Genomic DNA, 15,871 nt, shown 5'->3' with positions numbered 1-15,871 from the left:
AGCAAACACCCACGCGTTGCACCAAGTTGTCACCTAACAACTTTGACATATGAGACCTGTCACTACCTTTCAATAGGGCCGTTCAACACTGTAGTAGTCTTACCACATTATCTATGCCATAGGTCAAAATAATACTAGGCTATGGACGTTTGTAGAACGACCACCATATGTGCTTATAGGGATCTCACAATCAAAACTTAAAACGGTTGATTCCCTCGTTGTGGTTCTACCATCCTATGGATATATATTATAACATACATGAGATACGAATTACATAATATAAATATTGCCTTTATTAATATATAAACATGATACATTAGAGTCAATTATAATAAATTGATTGGCTCTAGGTCACCTACTCTAATAGGTGTATCAGCTTCGAAGAAAACATGACAATAGCCGACCTATCGAACAACAAGTAACTAAACAACGAGACTAGCAACATAACTAGATGATTCGCCATTTTAGGTACAGAGAGTGAAAAAGAAAGAGATAGTAATGTATAATGTGAGAGCTTTATTGAGCTTGAGTGCTAAAGTGATGTGTAGTGCGCACTAGCTAAGGCCAATAATTCGTTGGAGGTTTTTTTTTTTTAAGTGTGTCATGTGAAAACCTAGTATACACTAGTAGCAAGTTGGGAGTGCGAGAGTTGCTATTGCTAAATGGCAAGTCATGATCGTTTGGGCCAATGAGGGCTCAAATTTTAAATTGAGAGAAATGATAACGATGATGGTTAACAATTAATCCCCAACCCTAGAATTTGATTCAAGCCATGACCAGAGCCGATACTAGAATCAATCGACAGATATAAGAGAGGAAAAATCAAATCAGTGATCGATTTGAAGAATGGAAGAAGAAAACAAATCGAATTAAGGGAGGAAAGATGAATATCGGGAAGGGAACTGTTATTGACAAAAAAGGGCACGACTAGGGTTAGGTTTCTTGAGAATGAAATTGTAGTAGAAAAAGGGTGAAAGCCGAGAGGAATATGAAGAACAAATGAAATCAATAAGATAAGAAAAGGTGGATGCAGAGATTCTAAGAAAGGAGATGTGACTGTGAGAATGTGAGATCCGAGAGGAAGATGAAGAACAAATGAAATTGAATTCCTAATTTATATGAAATGTAAAATTACAAAATAAACCCCAATTTTTACAAAACTTACATTTGCCCCTAGTTCTAGGTTTCGGTTCTTGAAGTGGTGGAACTGTACCGAAACTGCATAGTACTAGTTCCACCAAATATGGAACTAGAATTGACCCTATAAAGGGTCAATTTCGGGTAGGAACTAGAATCGACACCTTGGGTGCCCGTCGATTTTGGTTCTACCCTACAAATTTGCATACCCTTATTGGGTATTAAAGTCAAGGTTAGGTATACTTGGTCCCAACCATAAAAAATAAACCCTGGATAATTTCCCAGATACATAGAGTAATACAATACACTAGGATTGAATTCAAGGATAGTGGTCTCAACCTTAACCTCGGTTTTTATCATCCCTAAAAGTGGCTATAAAACCACAAGGTTAAGTCCTTGGAGGCATTTCTTGCTAATGACTTGTGTCAACCAATTTTTGAATACTTAATGTTAATTAAATAAAGTTTAGTGTAATCAGTAATGTTACTCTTTTCTAAAAATGTTTGAAATTTTGTATTTTAAATGATGTGTTGTTCCATGTGGTATTGATATATCAATTCCAAAGGGTGAGTTTGTTTTAGTATTTTTGATATTTTTAGAGTTGGGTGGGAATAACGAGGTAGGATTTAAAAATTAACAAAAACACCCCCCTAGGTTTGTTAAATAACTGAACACCCTTATACTAAAAACATTAAAAATTATAAAATTCCCCACCCACCCATTAAATTCCGACAGCCAGCCACCACCGTTGGAGGGTGGCCGGAGTTGCCGTATCAGCACATGACCGATTGGATCTGGTCGGTCGTACGCTGAGATGGCCTTTTCCAGTAAGATCCAACGTGGATCTGACCGAAAAAGGCTAGATCTATAGCCAAATCTGGCCGTTGATGACCATATCTTGGTCGTCGTTGACAACTAGCTACTGCTAAAGATTTGACCATCAATAGCCAGATCTTTAGCCTTGGATCTGGCCCTTTCTGGCCAGATCCACGGTAGATCTGGTAGCAAAATGATAGATCAGCGCACTACAGGCCCAATCCAGGCGGTAGTGCACTATTATACTAGATTCCGACCACCTTCTAGTGGTGGTGGTCGGAATTTGACAAATGTGGGTGGGTGGGGGTATTTTTGTCAATTTCTAAACTTTTTTTAGGGGGTGTTTAGTTAAATTAATAAATTTAAGGGGTTTAAAATGCAGTTGAAGAAAATATAATAGTATTTTCAGAATAGGGAAACAAACTGGTATTTTGGAAATAGTATGAATAGGATAGTTAAAAATATTTAAACAAACAGACCCTAATGGCTATATTTGTTTCCCTATTCAAAATACTGTCTTATCCAATCCTATCAAAATACATATTTGTTTCAATATTCTCAAAATCCAATCCTATTCTATCCAACTCTAAATATTTAGATTTTTTTAACCCCTTAGGTTTTGTTAATTTAACTAAACACCTTAACAATAAAAGTTTATAAATTGACAAAAACACCCCCACCCACCCACATATTCCTAGCAGCCGGCCACCACTACCAAAAGGTGATCGGAATCTGACAAAATGGTGCACGACCGACTGGATGTGGCTGGTTGTGCACCGATCTGGCTTTTTTTGAACCAGAAAATGCCAGATCTACATCCAAAGATCTAGTCGTTGATGGCTAGATTTGGCCACATGTGGTCGTCAACGACGGCCATATCTTGGCCGTTGTTGACGGCTAAACGACGGCCAAGATATGGCTGTCATCAATGGCCAGATCCATGGTGAATTTGACTAGAAAATGCCAGATCGACACACTACCGGCCAGATCAACGCACTACTGGCCAGATTCAACCGATCGTGCACCATTCCGATGACTTCCAACCACCATCCTATGGTGGTGACCGGCTACCGACATTTAATGGATGGGTGGGGGTGTTTTTGTTAATTTTAAAACTGTTATTGTAGAGGGTGTTTAGCTAAATTATCAAATGTAGGGGAGTAAAAATAATATAAATATTTTCAGAAATTTTTTTCCAAAAATTTACCTAACACATTTTCAAATTCAAATCCTATTCTCATAATAACAACCCAACTTAACTTTTTCGAAAATACTATTCTAAATACTCTACCAAACACAACCAATAGTATCATATTCCAAATTGGATAGGGTTTTAAGTTGGTTATATAAGACAACTTAAAAGTAGGTTTAATAAGAGAATTCATTCAATCAAAAATTGAGAGAATTTTTTAGAGAGAAAGACCCTAGCAATTGGGATTTCCTTTGATTAATCTGGAAGGCTCTCTGTGTGGTTACTGAAATGTGATTCTGCCCTTGAATCGAGTTGCGAAGAATCAAAGAGAAGGAGCCTCCAAACGAAAGTAAGTAATTCACTACCTTGTATGTGAATTAACATGTAAAATAATTAAATCAATACCCGGATCATGGGATTAAGGTTTAATAAAATTTTAAAAGACTATTCCGCTGCATATTTTGATCAAATTATACCTTACAACACCTATGTTCCGATGAAGCGAAAGTGAGATGGATTTCAAGAGGTGGTAACACGTCGGTTGATGATTCATGGCCGAATTAGAAAAGTGTGGAGTATATGGAGTTGCTTTTGGGTAACGACTTGAAATGGCCGAGAATGACATTGGATTTACAAAGTAGTAACAAGCTTTTGAATTTAGGGATCCATTGTATTCTACATTTGTAATTTTTGTAAGCACTTAGGGGTATTAATGTGCAAATTTAATGCTCGCAAGCCACAAATCACTAATAGCTAGTGATAAATATACTCCCAAGGTCAATCTCTCGCAGAATTGCAATGGTCAAAATTCTGTATTTATTTTCTTTAACAACCAAAATAAACAATTAATTAAATCCTAAACACTCTGACCAAAAAATTGATTAGATTAATCTAAAATAAAATTGTAAATTAATTAAATTAACAAATGCAATATGCTGAATGCAAATTAAATCTATGAGAGCGATAGTGGGGATTTAGCTAACTTCTCAATCATGTATTGGAATATTTGGCAAATAAAACAATTAAATCCTAAGTTCAGATTGTTGATTTTTCCCCTAAGCCACAGAGAATTCCAATGATCATGTTTATTTTCCGTTTATAATTAACTAATTAACTTCTATGATCAAGTTGTTAACTAATTAATCGTAATTAATTTGCACAAGGAAATCACACAACAATCCAAATCAAAACACTGATCATGTATTCAATTTGAACTCTTGTTTAATGAAACTTAATTAAGACAAGATGATCACTAGAACCTTAATTCTCAATTTTAATTATAAAAAGTAGTCGGCCAGTCAACAAATTATAATTAAGATCATGAAGTACAATTAAACAAGATACAATCTAAAACTTTCAAAAAACAAATCACCAAATACTCAATATAATCATGGTAGTCAAACTAAACACCCACAATATATTTAATTGCTCATAATTAAACTCAAACCAATGAATTATGAATGAAGAACTAATTATATTGCAAATTAAGATAAAATTGAAAATAAGTCACCTAGGAATCGAAGTAGAGTGATCCTCTTCCTTCTCTCTGTGGTTGAAAACTCACAATTTTTTCACACTAAGAACACACTCTCAAAAATGTAAAGACATCCAAAAAAAAATCCACACACGTCCCCTCTTGTGTTAAAAGTATGTATTTATAGCCTAGGGTTTTCTAAGAGTATGATTAGGAATAAAACAAAAGGAAAAATCAGGTAAAGACTAACAAAATATGCCCACTTAAGGTTTCTGGACACTCACTGTAGCGACTAAAATTGTCCTGCAGCGATCACTCAATTGGCTTCACATTTGACTTCTCAAAACACGCTCGCTGCGACAACAAAAATGGCTGCTGCAATGATCGTTCTTTTCATCCAACGAGCCCGATATCTTTAAAATTAGACAAAGTCATCAACATAAAAATTGTAGATCTTTGAATCAGATTTCTAATGCCACAAGAATTATCCAATTCCGAGGTCCAAAGCTCAAGTTATGGTAAAAATACTAAAGCACGTACACGATTGAAGAAATTTCCAAGATTCAAATTTCATCTTCAAAACACCACGTTTCGACTTCAATTCTCGACTCGTTTTGCACGATTTCTTCCAAATGCATTTCAAAAGCCCCTGTACCTAAAAAATGGTAAAAACCACCTCAAAGTAACATATTCTCGATAAAACACACAAATAAAAGCAAAAAACATAACAAAATACTAAGACAAATATTGGTTTATCAGGTATATCTATAAATTTATGTAAATAGTATGGGGTATATTTATTATTTTTCTGAATAGTAAGGGTGTATTTGTAATTTGATGGAACATGGTCGGGTACCTGGAATGGACCGATTCCAGTTCGAAGGGCTTGGGCTAGGTTCCCAAACTCGCCCACCCCTTATTACCCAGTATAGGCCGAAAAAAAAAAAAAACAACGGATTTCGTTGGACCTAACTTTTGGCCTCTTCGCATTCAACTGCTTACAAATTTTAAGATTCAATGTCTTAATAACCATTTATTTTCCAGTTCTCTAGTACAACCTCACACAATTATAAGATTGGATTATATAAAATATTATTAACCTTTGATTTTCTTTCAACTCTTCTATTATAAAGCACTCGCATGTCAATGTATATGTTTTGTATTTTTCTTCTTCATTCCAAAAAGTTTGTCAACAATTTCCATGCCTTGATGGTAGTATCATTCATTCTCCTTTTTAAAAGAAAAGCAAGAAATGAATACAAACAAAATAATAATAATAATAATAAAGAGAAAGAACGATTCAATTTTCTCTTATGATTGAATATAGAGTTTATCAATAAAACAACCATTGTATTTTATAATTTCAAATTATTATTTTTCTCTAATAATTAAATTCTTCACCTATTCAAAATAGAAGTATTAATTGGTGCCTCAAGTTTGATTTTATGTTCAGTTTTTCCTACTTTTAATCTTTAATTTTTAACATATCGATTATTTCTTTTAATTTGCTCCCACTGAAACAAATAGTTGGCTCCGTGACTCCGTCACTACAAGGAGGTGGTGATACTGTTAATAGCAAGTTGCTAGGCTGTAATACGTAAACTCCATAAGGTTAAATCCATAATCTACCCAGAAAGAGGCTTGCTGCTTTTTTTAATAGGGAACCGATGGTAATATGCTTAAAGAATTTACTAAGTTGTCTCATTAATATTATTTTTATTAGAGAAAATCAACCTCCAAGCATGGTTTTAAAACCCGGACCAGCTTGGCCAGTTTAACCGGTTGAACCGAGACCCGAGGCCTCCTCCGAGTCGGGTTACACTTTCAACTTGTTTCAAGTTTGAAATCTTGAAACACCCCTATTAATACAAACAGCCCTGAAGGTTTGAAATCTAACAAACACACTCTGCCAAATGCAAATCAACGATGAACCCTTTTCCGAGACTTCCACCTTCCTTGTGTCGAAAACACCTTTTGACTTTCTCAGTGCGTGACACTTCACTCCCCACCGCCGTGCGATGTTTCTCGTCCAATAATTTTCTTCCATTTCCGCGCATCGACCTTCTCGACATCGAGAGGCCTCTCAGCACCGATCTACCTTTCCCAAGTCCCTTGCCATCTTCAAAGAACCAAGTCATCTCCAAAAAAGTCACCGACCTTTGACTTCCACACCGATCTGCCATTTTCCGGGATGCCCAACTTGCCAATCTATCGCACCATCACTCGATCTCCCTCCCTGTGTGTTGCACCCTCTCCAGTCGATCGCTAATAAGAGTGTATATTTATATATTTTTATTTCTCCATATATGTTTTTTTTATGTTTATGCCTAGTTGAGTTGATTAGATTTTATTTGTAAGTTTGGCATATTTGGATAGACTTTATGAAATAATTGAGAAAAGATTAGGAAATTTCAGATTTCTGTTATTGGACCAATGCTGCGTTTTTTCAGGTTTTTCATGGAGTCAGATTTCTCGATTACAAAAGTGTTCTTAAAAAAAAATAAAGTAGACAAATCAAGCTTTCTAGGAAGGTATTATGGGCAAGAATCCGAGTCGTTTGGGCCCTATTAGTTGTTACAAAACCGAAATTGAAATCCCCCTCGCAGAAGGATTCCTGGCTGAATTTTGGTCTTCGAATGGGCCTAACTGGAGTTTCAGATATCGAAAGCAGGTGATTCAAAAGCTAGATTCATTTACACATCCGGGACTACAATTTTTATGAAGTGACCAAGCCCAGAAAAGTTCTTTTACATTGCAAGAATCTAGTGCAAACTGGAGACGAATTATTTTCCATATTGATAAGATTTGACAATTTTGGAAGTCTATCTTTTAGGAAAGATCTAGGAAAGCAATTCCATGATTCATGGGGTAGAATTAAGGAAACTACATGTTATATTGATGAGTTGTTAGGTTAAACAGGAGAGGGGAGAACAGCAGTAGAGTTTAGTTTTTAGTTTTTTTACTTTTGACGTCAAGATGTGCGGTTGATCTTTCTTCTTCAGTTCAAGGGGATTTTGAAGCCTAAATTCATGTCATTCGTGTAACTTAACTTCAATAAATATGTTCTCAATCTCGTTTATTGGAATTGTCTATGTTATTCTGTTTTATGAATTGTGTTTGAGTGATTTAGTAATGGCCTGCTGAATTGTTTAATCGGAATTCATCTGTTAGAATTAGGGATGATGATACGTAATTGTCCTCTTCCTATTCAGTAAGTAACACAGATGATAGGTGATATGGACAAGTTTTCAATCTGTCATCTGAATAACATAACCTATGTAAATAATCCGATCTTGCGTAATTGTTGCTTGGATGATCTGTTTTTCTAATTCTTAAGGCTGCCATTGAATTAAACTTAGAGAGCTTATTCTAGGTTGTTCAAGGGTTAGGATCTACTTGAATAGCTTATTTCAGTGGTGCAATTAAGGGGAAATTTGGGTAACAGAGCTTGTTGTTTCCTAGGGTCTGTAGTCCATAATAACGAGATAGAAATGTTACGGTTAGTTCATGTCCAATGCATGTTTAGGTGGATCTTGAACCGAGAACTGGGTGTTTTTAACCTGATATTTTCTACCATTGAGATTTATTGTTTCACTTTAGTTTGCATTGATTACAACCCCTTTCATTAGTTCTCATGTTTAATGTTTAGGTTTTATTTATTTTGTTTCATGTTTTAGAATATAGAATTTAAGCGAAGCATTCCCTGTGGATCGACCCTTGCTCACCCTATATACAATTTAGTAGTTAAGGTAGTAAGGTTAATTAATTTAGTACATTCGGCACGCAATCAAATTTGGTGTTGTTGCCAGGGAATGGTCTTTGTCGATTTTTTTTATGTTCTATGTCTTGTGTTATTTCATTTAATAGTGTTTAGTTGTGTTTTTTATTTTTTTAATTGTTCAACTGTGATTTTTTTTTTTTTAGGTTTTTGAAAAAGAAAAAAAAATTGTGAACAGTAGTACTGTTCCTAATGAACAGTAGTACTATTCATAAGAGAAATTTTGGTTGAATTAGGAGTGCTGTGAGTACCTGTCCGAGAAAACAAATTCGGAGAAAGACTAGAACTCTAGCCCACCTTTGTCCTCAAATTCGATCTTTAATCGGGTTTTGGCAATTTAGTTTCTATCAAGAAAAAAATTTATTTTTATTATTAGTTTTTATTTATTCAGGCTTAATTTGCTGATTTTGTGGTTTATGACTCGGTCCAATTCTACAAGGAGTTGGAATTTGATCCAGAAATCGAAAGCAATTTTGAAAGTTGCAAAAAGAGGCACGTCAGCAAGTTCTTCATCTCTGGTTCAATATAGCCTTTGGTCAGCATCCCACAGTTCATCTAGTGATCCAGATTCAGAAAAGAAGAGAGATGGCCGCTGACAAACATTAAAGAAGTTGGCTGCTTCTGATTTTAATCAGAGCCTTTGCATATTCAATACCCTACTTTAGATGCTGCTTTGAGACTTAAGTCTGGTCTAACTCACTTATTGCCTGTATTTCGTGTCGTGCAGGTGAAGATCCAAATAAACATCTTAAAGAGTTCCACGTAGCTTGTTCAAGCATGAAACCAACAGGGGTGACAGAGGAGCAGATTAAGTTGCGAGATTTTCCCTTTTCATTGGGGGATGATGCAAAGGATGGCTCTATTATCTACCATTGGGGACAGTCGCAACATGGAACGAGATGAAAAGGCTGTTTTTAGAAAGATATTTCCCAACCTCCAGAGCGCCACCATCAGGAAAGAGATATGTGGTATAAGGCAATATAATGGGGAGACAATGGATGAATATTGGGAGCGATTCAAGAAGCTATGTGCAAGCTGTCCTGACCACCAAATAAGTGATAGTTGTTAATTTAGTATCTCTATGAAGGATTGCTGCCTATGGAAAGAAAATATGAGATGCAGTAAGTGGAAGTGCGTTGGTGGATAAAAACTCTTGAAGCTGCCAAACAGTTAATCTCAAACACGGTGCCAATTCCCAACAGTTTGGTACACGACATGAGCACCCACCAAAGGGGAATAAGGTAAGCACATCTTCCATTGAAAAACAACTATCTGATCTACCTCTCTTGTTAGACAGTTGGCTGTAGGGAATGCACAACAGGTAAAGCTTGTGGGATATGTTCGACAATGGGACACCAAACGGACATGTGCCCAACACTTTAAGAGGAAGGGGCTGAGCAGGTTAATGCAGTAGGAAACTTTCCTGGACCACCGAGGCAGTATTATCCTACTCCAACACGTACAATCCAGGTTGAGGAATCACCGAATTTCAGTTATGGAGGAAATAGACAAGTAGGAGGTAGACAGAATTTCTTCCAGAATAGACAACAAAGGGTTTCACGAAGCAACCTGCCTCACAGAATTCAAACTCATCCCGGGAAGATATAGTTAAGTCCCTTGCTTTGAATACCAAATAGTTTCAACAAGAAACAGATCTAGTATTCAGTTTGGAGAATTAGATGGGTCAAATGGCAACTACTATAAGTCGTTTAGAGACCAAGTTGGAGGGAAGTTACCTTCTCAAATAGTGGTAAACCTAAAGGAAAATGTGAATGCAGTGATGCTAAGAAGTGGCAAGAAAATGGAAGAACCGAAGCTGAACATTCCAAGTGTAGCAAAGTAGAAATTGAAGATGAAATGAGAAAGAAGAGGCTACAACTGAATCAAAGGTAATTCCTCACCTTCAATTCAACTTCAATCAATACTTTACTTCCTGCAGATTCGTGAAGTCAAAGAAAGAAGGAGAGATAAAGAAATATTGGAGATGTTTCGCAAGGTGGAAGTGAATATACCTTTGTTGGACGCAATTAAGCAGTCGAGGTATACGAAATTTCTTAGGAGCTATGCACCAATAAGCGGAAGTTGAACGGTGATGAAAAGATAATAATGGGAGAAAATGTGTCAACAGCTTTCCAAAGAAAACTTCCTCCTAATGCAAGGATCCAGGTATGTTACAATTCCTGAGATAGGTAACACTAGAATTGAGAGAGCTATGTTAGATTTAGGAGGTTTGATAATGTTATGCACGATCTATTTATGCTTCCTAGGTCTGTGAAAGATACTAGTGTTATTATCCAATTGGTGATCGCACTAACGCATTCCCTGAAGGGGTAGTTGAAGATGTTCTTGTGCAGGTCAATGAGTTAGTGTTTCTTGTTGATTTACACTTTTGGATATGATGATTCTTCTTCTCCTGACCCTGCACCTATCTTACTGGGAAGACATTCCTAAATATAGCTCGAACAAAAAATGTGTTCATGAGGTACCCACGATGGAATTTGATCGTGAAGTAATTCGTTTTATATTTTGATGCCATGAAATATCCAACAATGTTGTCTATTTTTGCTATTGATGTTGTTGATTTTGTTGATTCCATAGTATAAAGATCTTTGAGTTAAATAATGCAGATGAGTTAGAGGTTGCCCTTCTCAAACATGTGGAATCAGGGAAAAGGAGAGATAGCATCAATGAAGAATTGAAAGAGACAGGGCAGCTTTAGTTCTTTAAAACTGATTCCAGAAAGGTTGGAGTTTTTTTATAAAGCTGACTGATTCACCAAAAATTATTGCCTTCTAATTTGCAGGCCCCTACACTAGAGTTGAAGCCATTACTGGGCAATTTGAAGTATGTGTACTTGGGAGAGAATGAGACACTACCGGTAATTGTGTCGATGACGTTAACACCCAATTAGAAGAGAAACTGGTTCGAATGTTGCGGAACATAAGGAAGCGATTGGCTGGACCATAGCTGACATTAGGGGATTAGTCCTTCCATATGCATGCATTGGATTTTGCTTGAAGAAGGTGCCAAACCGACACGGGAAGCGCAACGCAGATTAAATACCCCAATGATGGATGTGGTGAATAAGAAGTCTAAAGCTTTTAGATGTGGGGTAATTTATCCAATTTCCTACAGTAAATGGGTAAGTCCAATGCAAGTTGTCCCCAAGAAATTGGTGTATAGTAGAGAATCAAGGCAATGAGTGGTCCCTACACGTGTTCAGACAAGCTGGTGTGTGTGCATTGATTACAGGAAGTTAAACTCAACAACTCTAAAAGATCACTTTCCACTTCCCTTTATGATCAAATGCTTGAGAGGTTAGCTGATCATATTTACTACTGTTTTCTTGATGGATTTTTAGGGTTAACCAGATTGTCATAGCACCGAAGGATCAGAGAAGACGACATTCACATGTCCATTTGGTACTTTCGCCTATCGTCGATGCCATTTGGTCTCTGCCATGCCGGCCACATTTAGCGATGATGGTAAGTATCTTTTCAGAATATGTGAGTAATTATAAGAGATTTTTATGGATGATTTGTGTTTATGGTGATTCATTTGATCAATGCTTGCATAACCTTACAGAAATTCTAGACAGATGCATGGAAACTACCTTGTACTTAACTGGGAAAAATGTCATTTTATGGTAGGCAAGGTATAGTTTTGGGGCATATTGTTTCATCCAAGGGAACAGAGGTTGATAAGTCTAAGACAGATTTGGTTATGGCTTTACCTTACCCCGCCAGCGTGCGGGAAGTTCAATCTTTTCTTGGCCACGCAGGTTTTCATCGGAGATTTCAAGGACTTTTCAAAAATCGTATTGCCCCTATGCAGATTGTTACAAAAGAGTGGATTTTTAGTTTGGAGCAGTGCAAGGAGGCATTTGACAAGTTAAAAACATTGTTGACGACAGCAATAAAACCACCTAATTGGGATCACTTTCGAAATTATGTGTGAGCGAGCAACTACGCATTAGGTGCTGTCTTGGGTCAAAGAGTTGGCAGAGCATGTCACGCCATTTATTATGCATCTAGGACGAATGATGCCTAACTCAATATTCTATGATTGAAAAAGAACTTTTATCTGTGTTTTTTTCTTAGAAAAATTTCGGTCATATTTTTTGGGTGCTAAAGTCATTGTTTTTTCTGATTATGCGCTCTTAGGTACTTGCTACACAAAAAGGAGGCAAGACCAAGGCTAATTAGTGGATCTCTACTCCAGGAATTTGATTTGGAGATTAAAGATAAAAAGGGAGTAGAGAATGTTGTAACAGTTTCCTTAGCCATTGGTTGTGCCAACATGAGCTTCCTTTCGAGAAACATTTCTGGATGAGCAATTGTTTTCCATTGAAATGGCTTCACCATGGTAGCAGATATTGTTATTTTTTAGTTACTAACGTGTTGCCAAATGATTTGACTAGAGCTCAAAAGGACAAGATCAAGATGATGTCAAGTATTATGCTTGGGACGATCCATATATGTGGAAGCATTGTGCTAACCAAGTGATAAGAAGGTGCGTATCTGAACATGAATTTATTCCTATTTTAACCTTCTGTCATAACTATGCATGAGAAGGACATGTTGGACCACAAAGGACAGCTCGTAAGGATTGGAATGTGTTTTTATTGGCCATCGTTGTTCAAGGATGCCTACATATTGTAAGTCATGGATAATTGCCAAAGAGTAGGAAACATTTCTCGTAGAGATCAATGCCACAATTCCTATATTATTGTTTGAAATTTTTGATGTTTGGGGCATTGATTTTATGGGTCTATTTCCTGTTTCCTTGGTAATGTTTATATTATTTTAGTTGTTGATTATGTTTCCAAAGGGTGAGGAGCGAAAGCCACCAGAACTGACACTTAGGTTGTTGCAGATTTTGTTAAAACTAACATTTTTGTCAGGTTTGGGATACCAAGGGTGTAATCAGTGATAAGGGTACTCATTTTTAAATAGGACAAAGAGCCATTGCTTAAGAAATACCCTTCACACACAAGGTCTCCACACCATACCACCCACAAACCAATGGCAAGCGGAGGTGTCAAATAAAGAGATCAAATCAATTTTGGAAAAGAAGTGAACCCAAACAGGAAGGACTGGTCTTGAGATTAGATGATGCATTATGGGCATATAGAATAGAATAAAGCACCTATTGGCATGTCTCCAACAGATTAGTGTTTGGTAAGCGTGTCATCTTCCAATGGAATTAGAGCAGCAGGCCTATTGGGCAATCAAGCATTGCAATATGGAAATGAAGGAAGCCGGCGTTAACAGGAAGTCGCAATTGCAAGAACTTGTGAGGGTTAAGGAATGATGCCTACGAGAGTTCACACATCTACAAAGCAAAGACTAAGGCCTTTCACGACAAGATGTCTCTAGGAAGAATTTTTTTGTTGGACGAAAGTCCTTTTTTCATTCAAGGTTGAAGTTACTTCCAAGTAGTTACGTTCTTGTTGGGTGGGACCTTTTATTTGTGACTAATGGTTTTCATCATGGTGCAGTAGAAATCCAAAGTTTGAAAACAAACAAGGTGTTTAAAGTCAATGGACATAGGCTTAAGCCTTACTATGAAGGGTTCCAAGTTGCAATATTGAGGAGGTGGGATTGGAGGAGTCGATACATGAGTAGTGATGACCATGTAGAGTCGGGCTAACGACTTTAACCAAAGGCGCTGCTGGGAGGCAAACAAGAATTTCGATTTGATTTTCTTTCTTTGAATTTAGTTTTTTTTATTTTATTTTATTTGTTCTCTACATTTGGGTTTACATTGGGGACAATGTAAGTTTTAGTGTGGGGGAGAAGATAGGCTTTAGGTGTGTTTGTTGTGAAACAAAAAAAGGAGTTTTTGTTTTTAGGAAGGTTTATGCTTTAAGTCATGTTTTTGAACGTATAGTGAGATGAAATAGGAACTTGACTTTGTTATTGAGCATATTCCTTGACTTAGGATGTTAGCAATATTTCATAAAATAGAGGTAATTATATTTGAAACTTATAGTTTTGAAAACATAATCTTGATAAGTTGTATGAACTTGGTGACGAAGCATGATAAGGAGTGTCTAACAACCCTTAAAAGCAAAAAAAAAAAATTGATTCTCTTAGCTAGTCTAAATTTGGGTTTAAGCAAATGGGAAAAAAAAAAAAAAAGAAAGAAAGTTATGTGATGAGTCGAGATGGAGCGTAAAACACAATCACCATAAACACAACCATGAAATGAGATAGAGCAGAAAAAAAAGAGAAAAAATATCCCTAGTTTGCTACCCAGTTTGCAGTAGTAAAGAGAAACAGTTGAGGAAAAAGTTGAGAGGGGAGTTGTACATTACTTGGTTTGATTAGTTTCTTGTTTGCATGGACTGATTGAGAGTAATTGAGGAAAATGATGAAGAGAGATGAATGTACTTAACTCTACTTTTTTTATTTTGTGCTTCCTAAGTCAGTAGAATATGCATTGTTGTTGGTATGCATCATGATGGTGTTCTTGATATGACTTGAGTTTGTTTTGTTAGTGTTGAATTAGTTTGCCCGAGGATGTGCAAAAGCTAAGTATGGGGGAATTTGATAAGAGTGTAATTATATATTTTTTTCTTCCATATTATGTTTTTTGTTGTGTTTTAGCCTAGTTGAGTTGATTAGAGGTTATTTTGTAAGTTTGGCATATTTGGATAGACTTTATGAAAAATTGAGAAAGATTAGGAAATTCCAGATTCCTGGTATTCTAACCAATGCTAGGTTTTTCAGGTTTTTCATGGAGTCAGATTTCTCGATTGCAAAAGTGTTCTTCAAAAAAAAAAAAAAAAAAAAAAAGTAGACGAATCAAGCTTTCTGAAAGGTATATGGGCAAGAATCTGGTTCGTTTGGGCCTCATTAGTTGTTACAAAACCGGACTGGAACCTACTCGCGGAAGGATTCCTGGCTGAATGTTGAGTCTTCGAAGGGCCTAATGGAGTTTAGATATCGAAAGCAGGTGATTCAAAAGCCCAGATTATCTACACATCCGGACTACAATTTTTATGAAGTGACCAAGCCCAAAAAAGTTCTTTTACATTGCAAGATCCTGGTTGCAAGCTGGAGACAAATTCTATTTTCCATATCTGATAAGATTTTGACAATTTTGGAAGTCTATCTTTTAGGAAAGATCTAGGAAAACAATTTCCGTGATTCCTGTGGTAGAATTAAGGAAACACATGTTATTATTGATGAGTTGTTAGGTTAAACAGGAGAGGGGGAGAATAGCAGTAGAGTTTAGTTTTAGTTTTTTTACTTTGACGTAAGATTTGTAGCTGATCTTTCTTCTTCAGTTCAAGGGGATTTTGAAGCCTAAATTCATGTCATTGGTGTAACTTAATTCAATAATGTTCTCAATCTCGTTTTTGGAATCATCTATGTTATTCTGTTTTTATGATTGTGTTTGAGTGATTTAGTAATGGCCTGCTGAATTGTTTAATCGGAATTATCTGTTAGAATTAGGGATTATGATA

This window comes from Pistacia vera, unplaced genomic scaffold (assembly GCF_008641045.1).
Source record: "Pistacia vera cultivar Batoury unplaced genomic scaffold, PisVer_v2 Contig21, whole genome shotgun sequence".
Classification (NCBI taxonomy): domain Eukaryota; kingdom Viridiplantae; phylum Streptophyta; class Magnoliopsida; order Sapindales; family Anacardiaceae; genus Pistacia; species Pistacia vera.
This window is presented reverse-complemented; position numbering follows the sequence as displayed.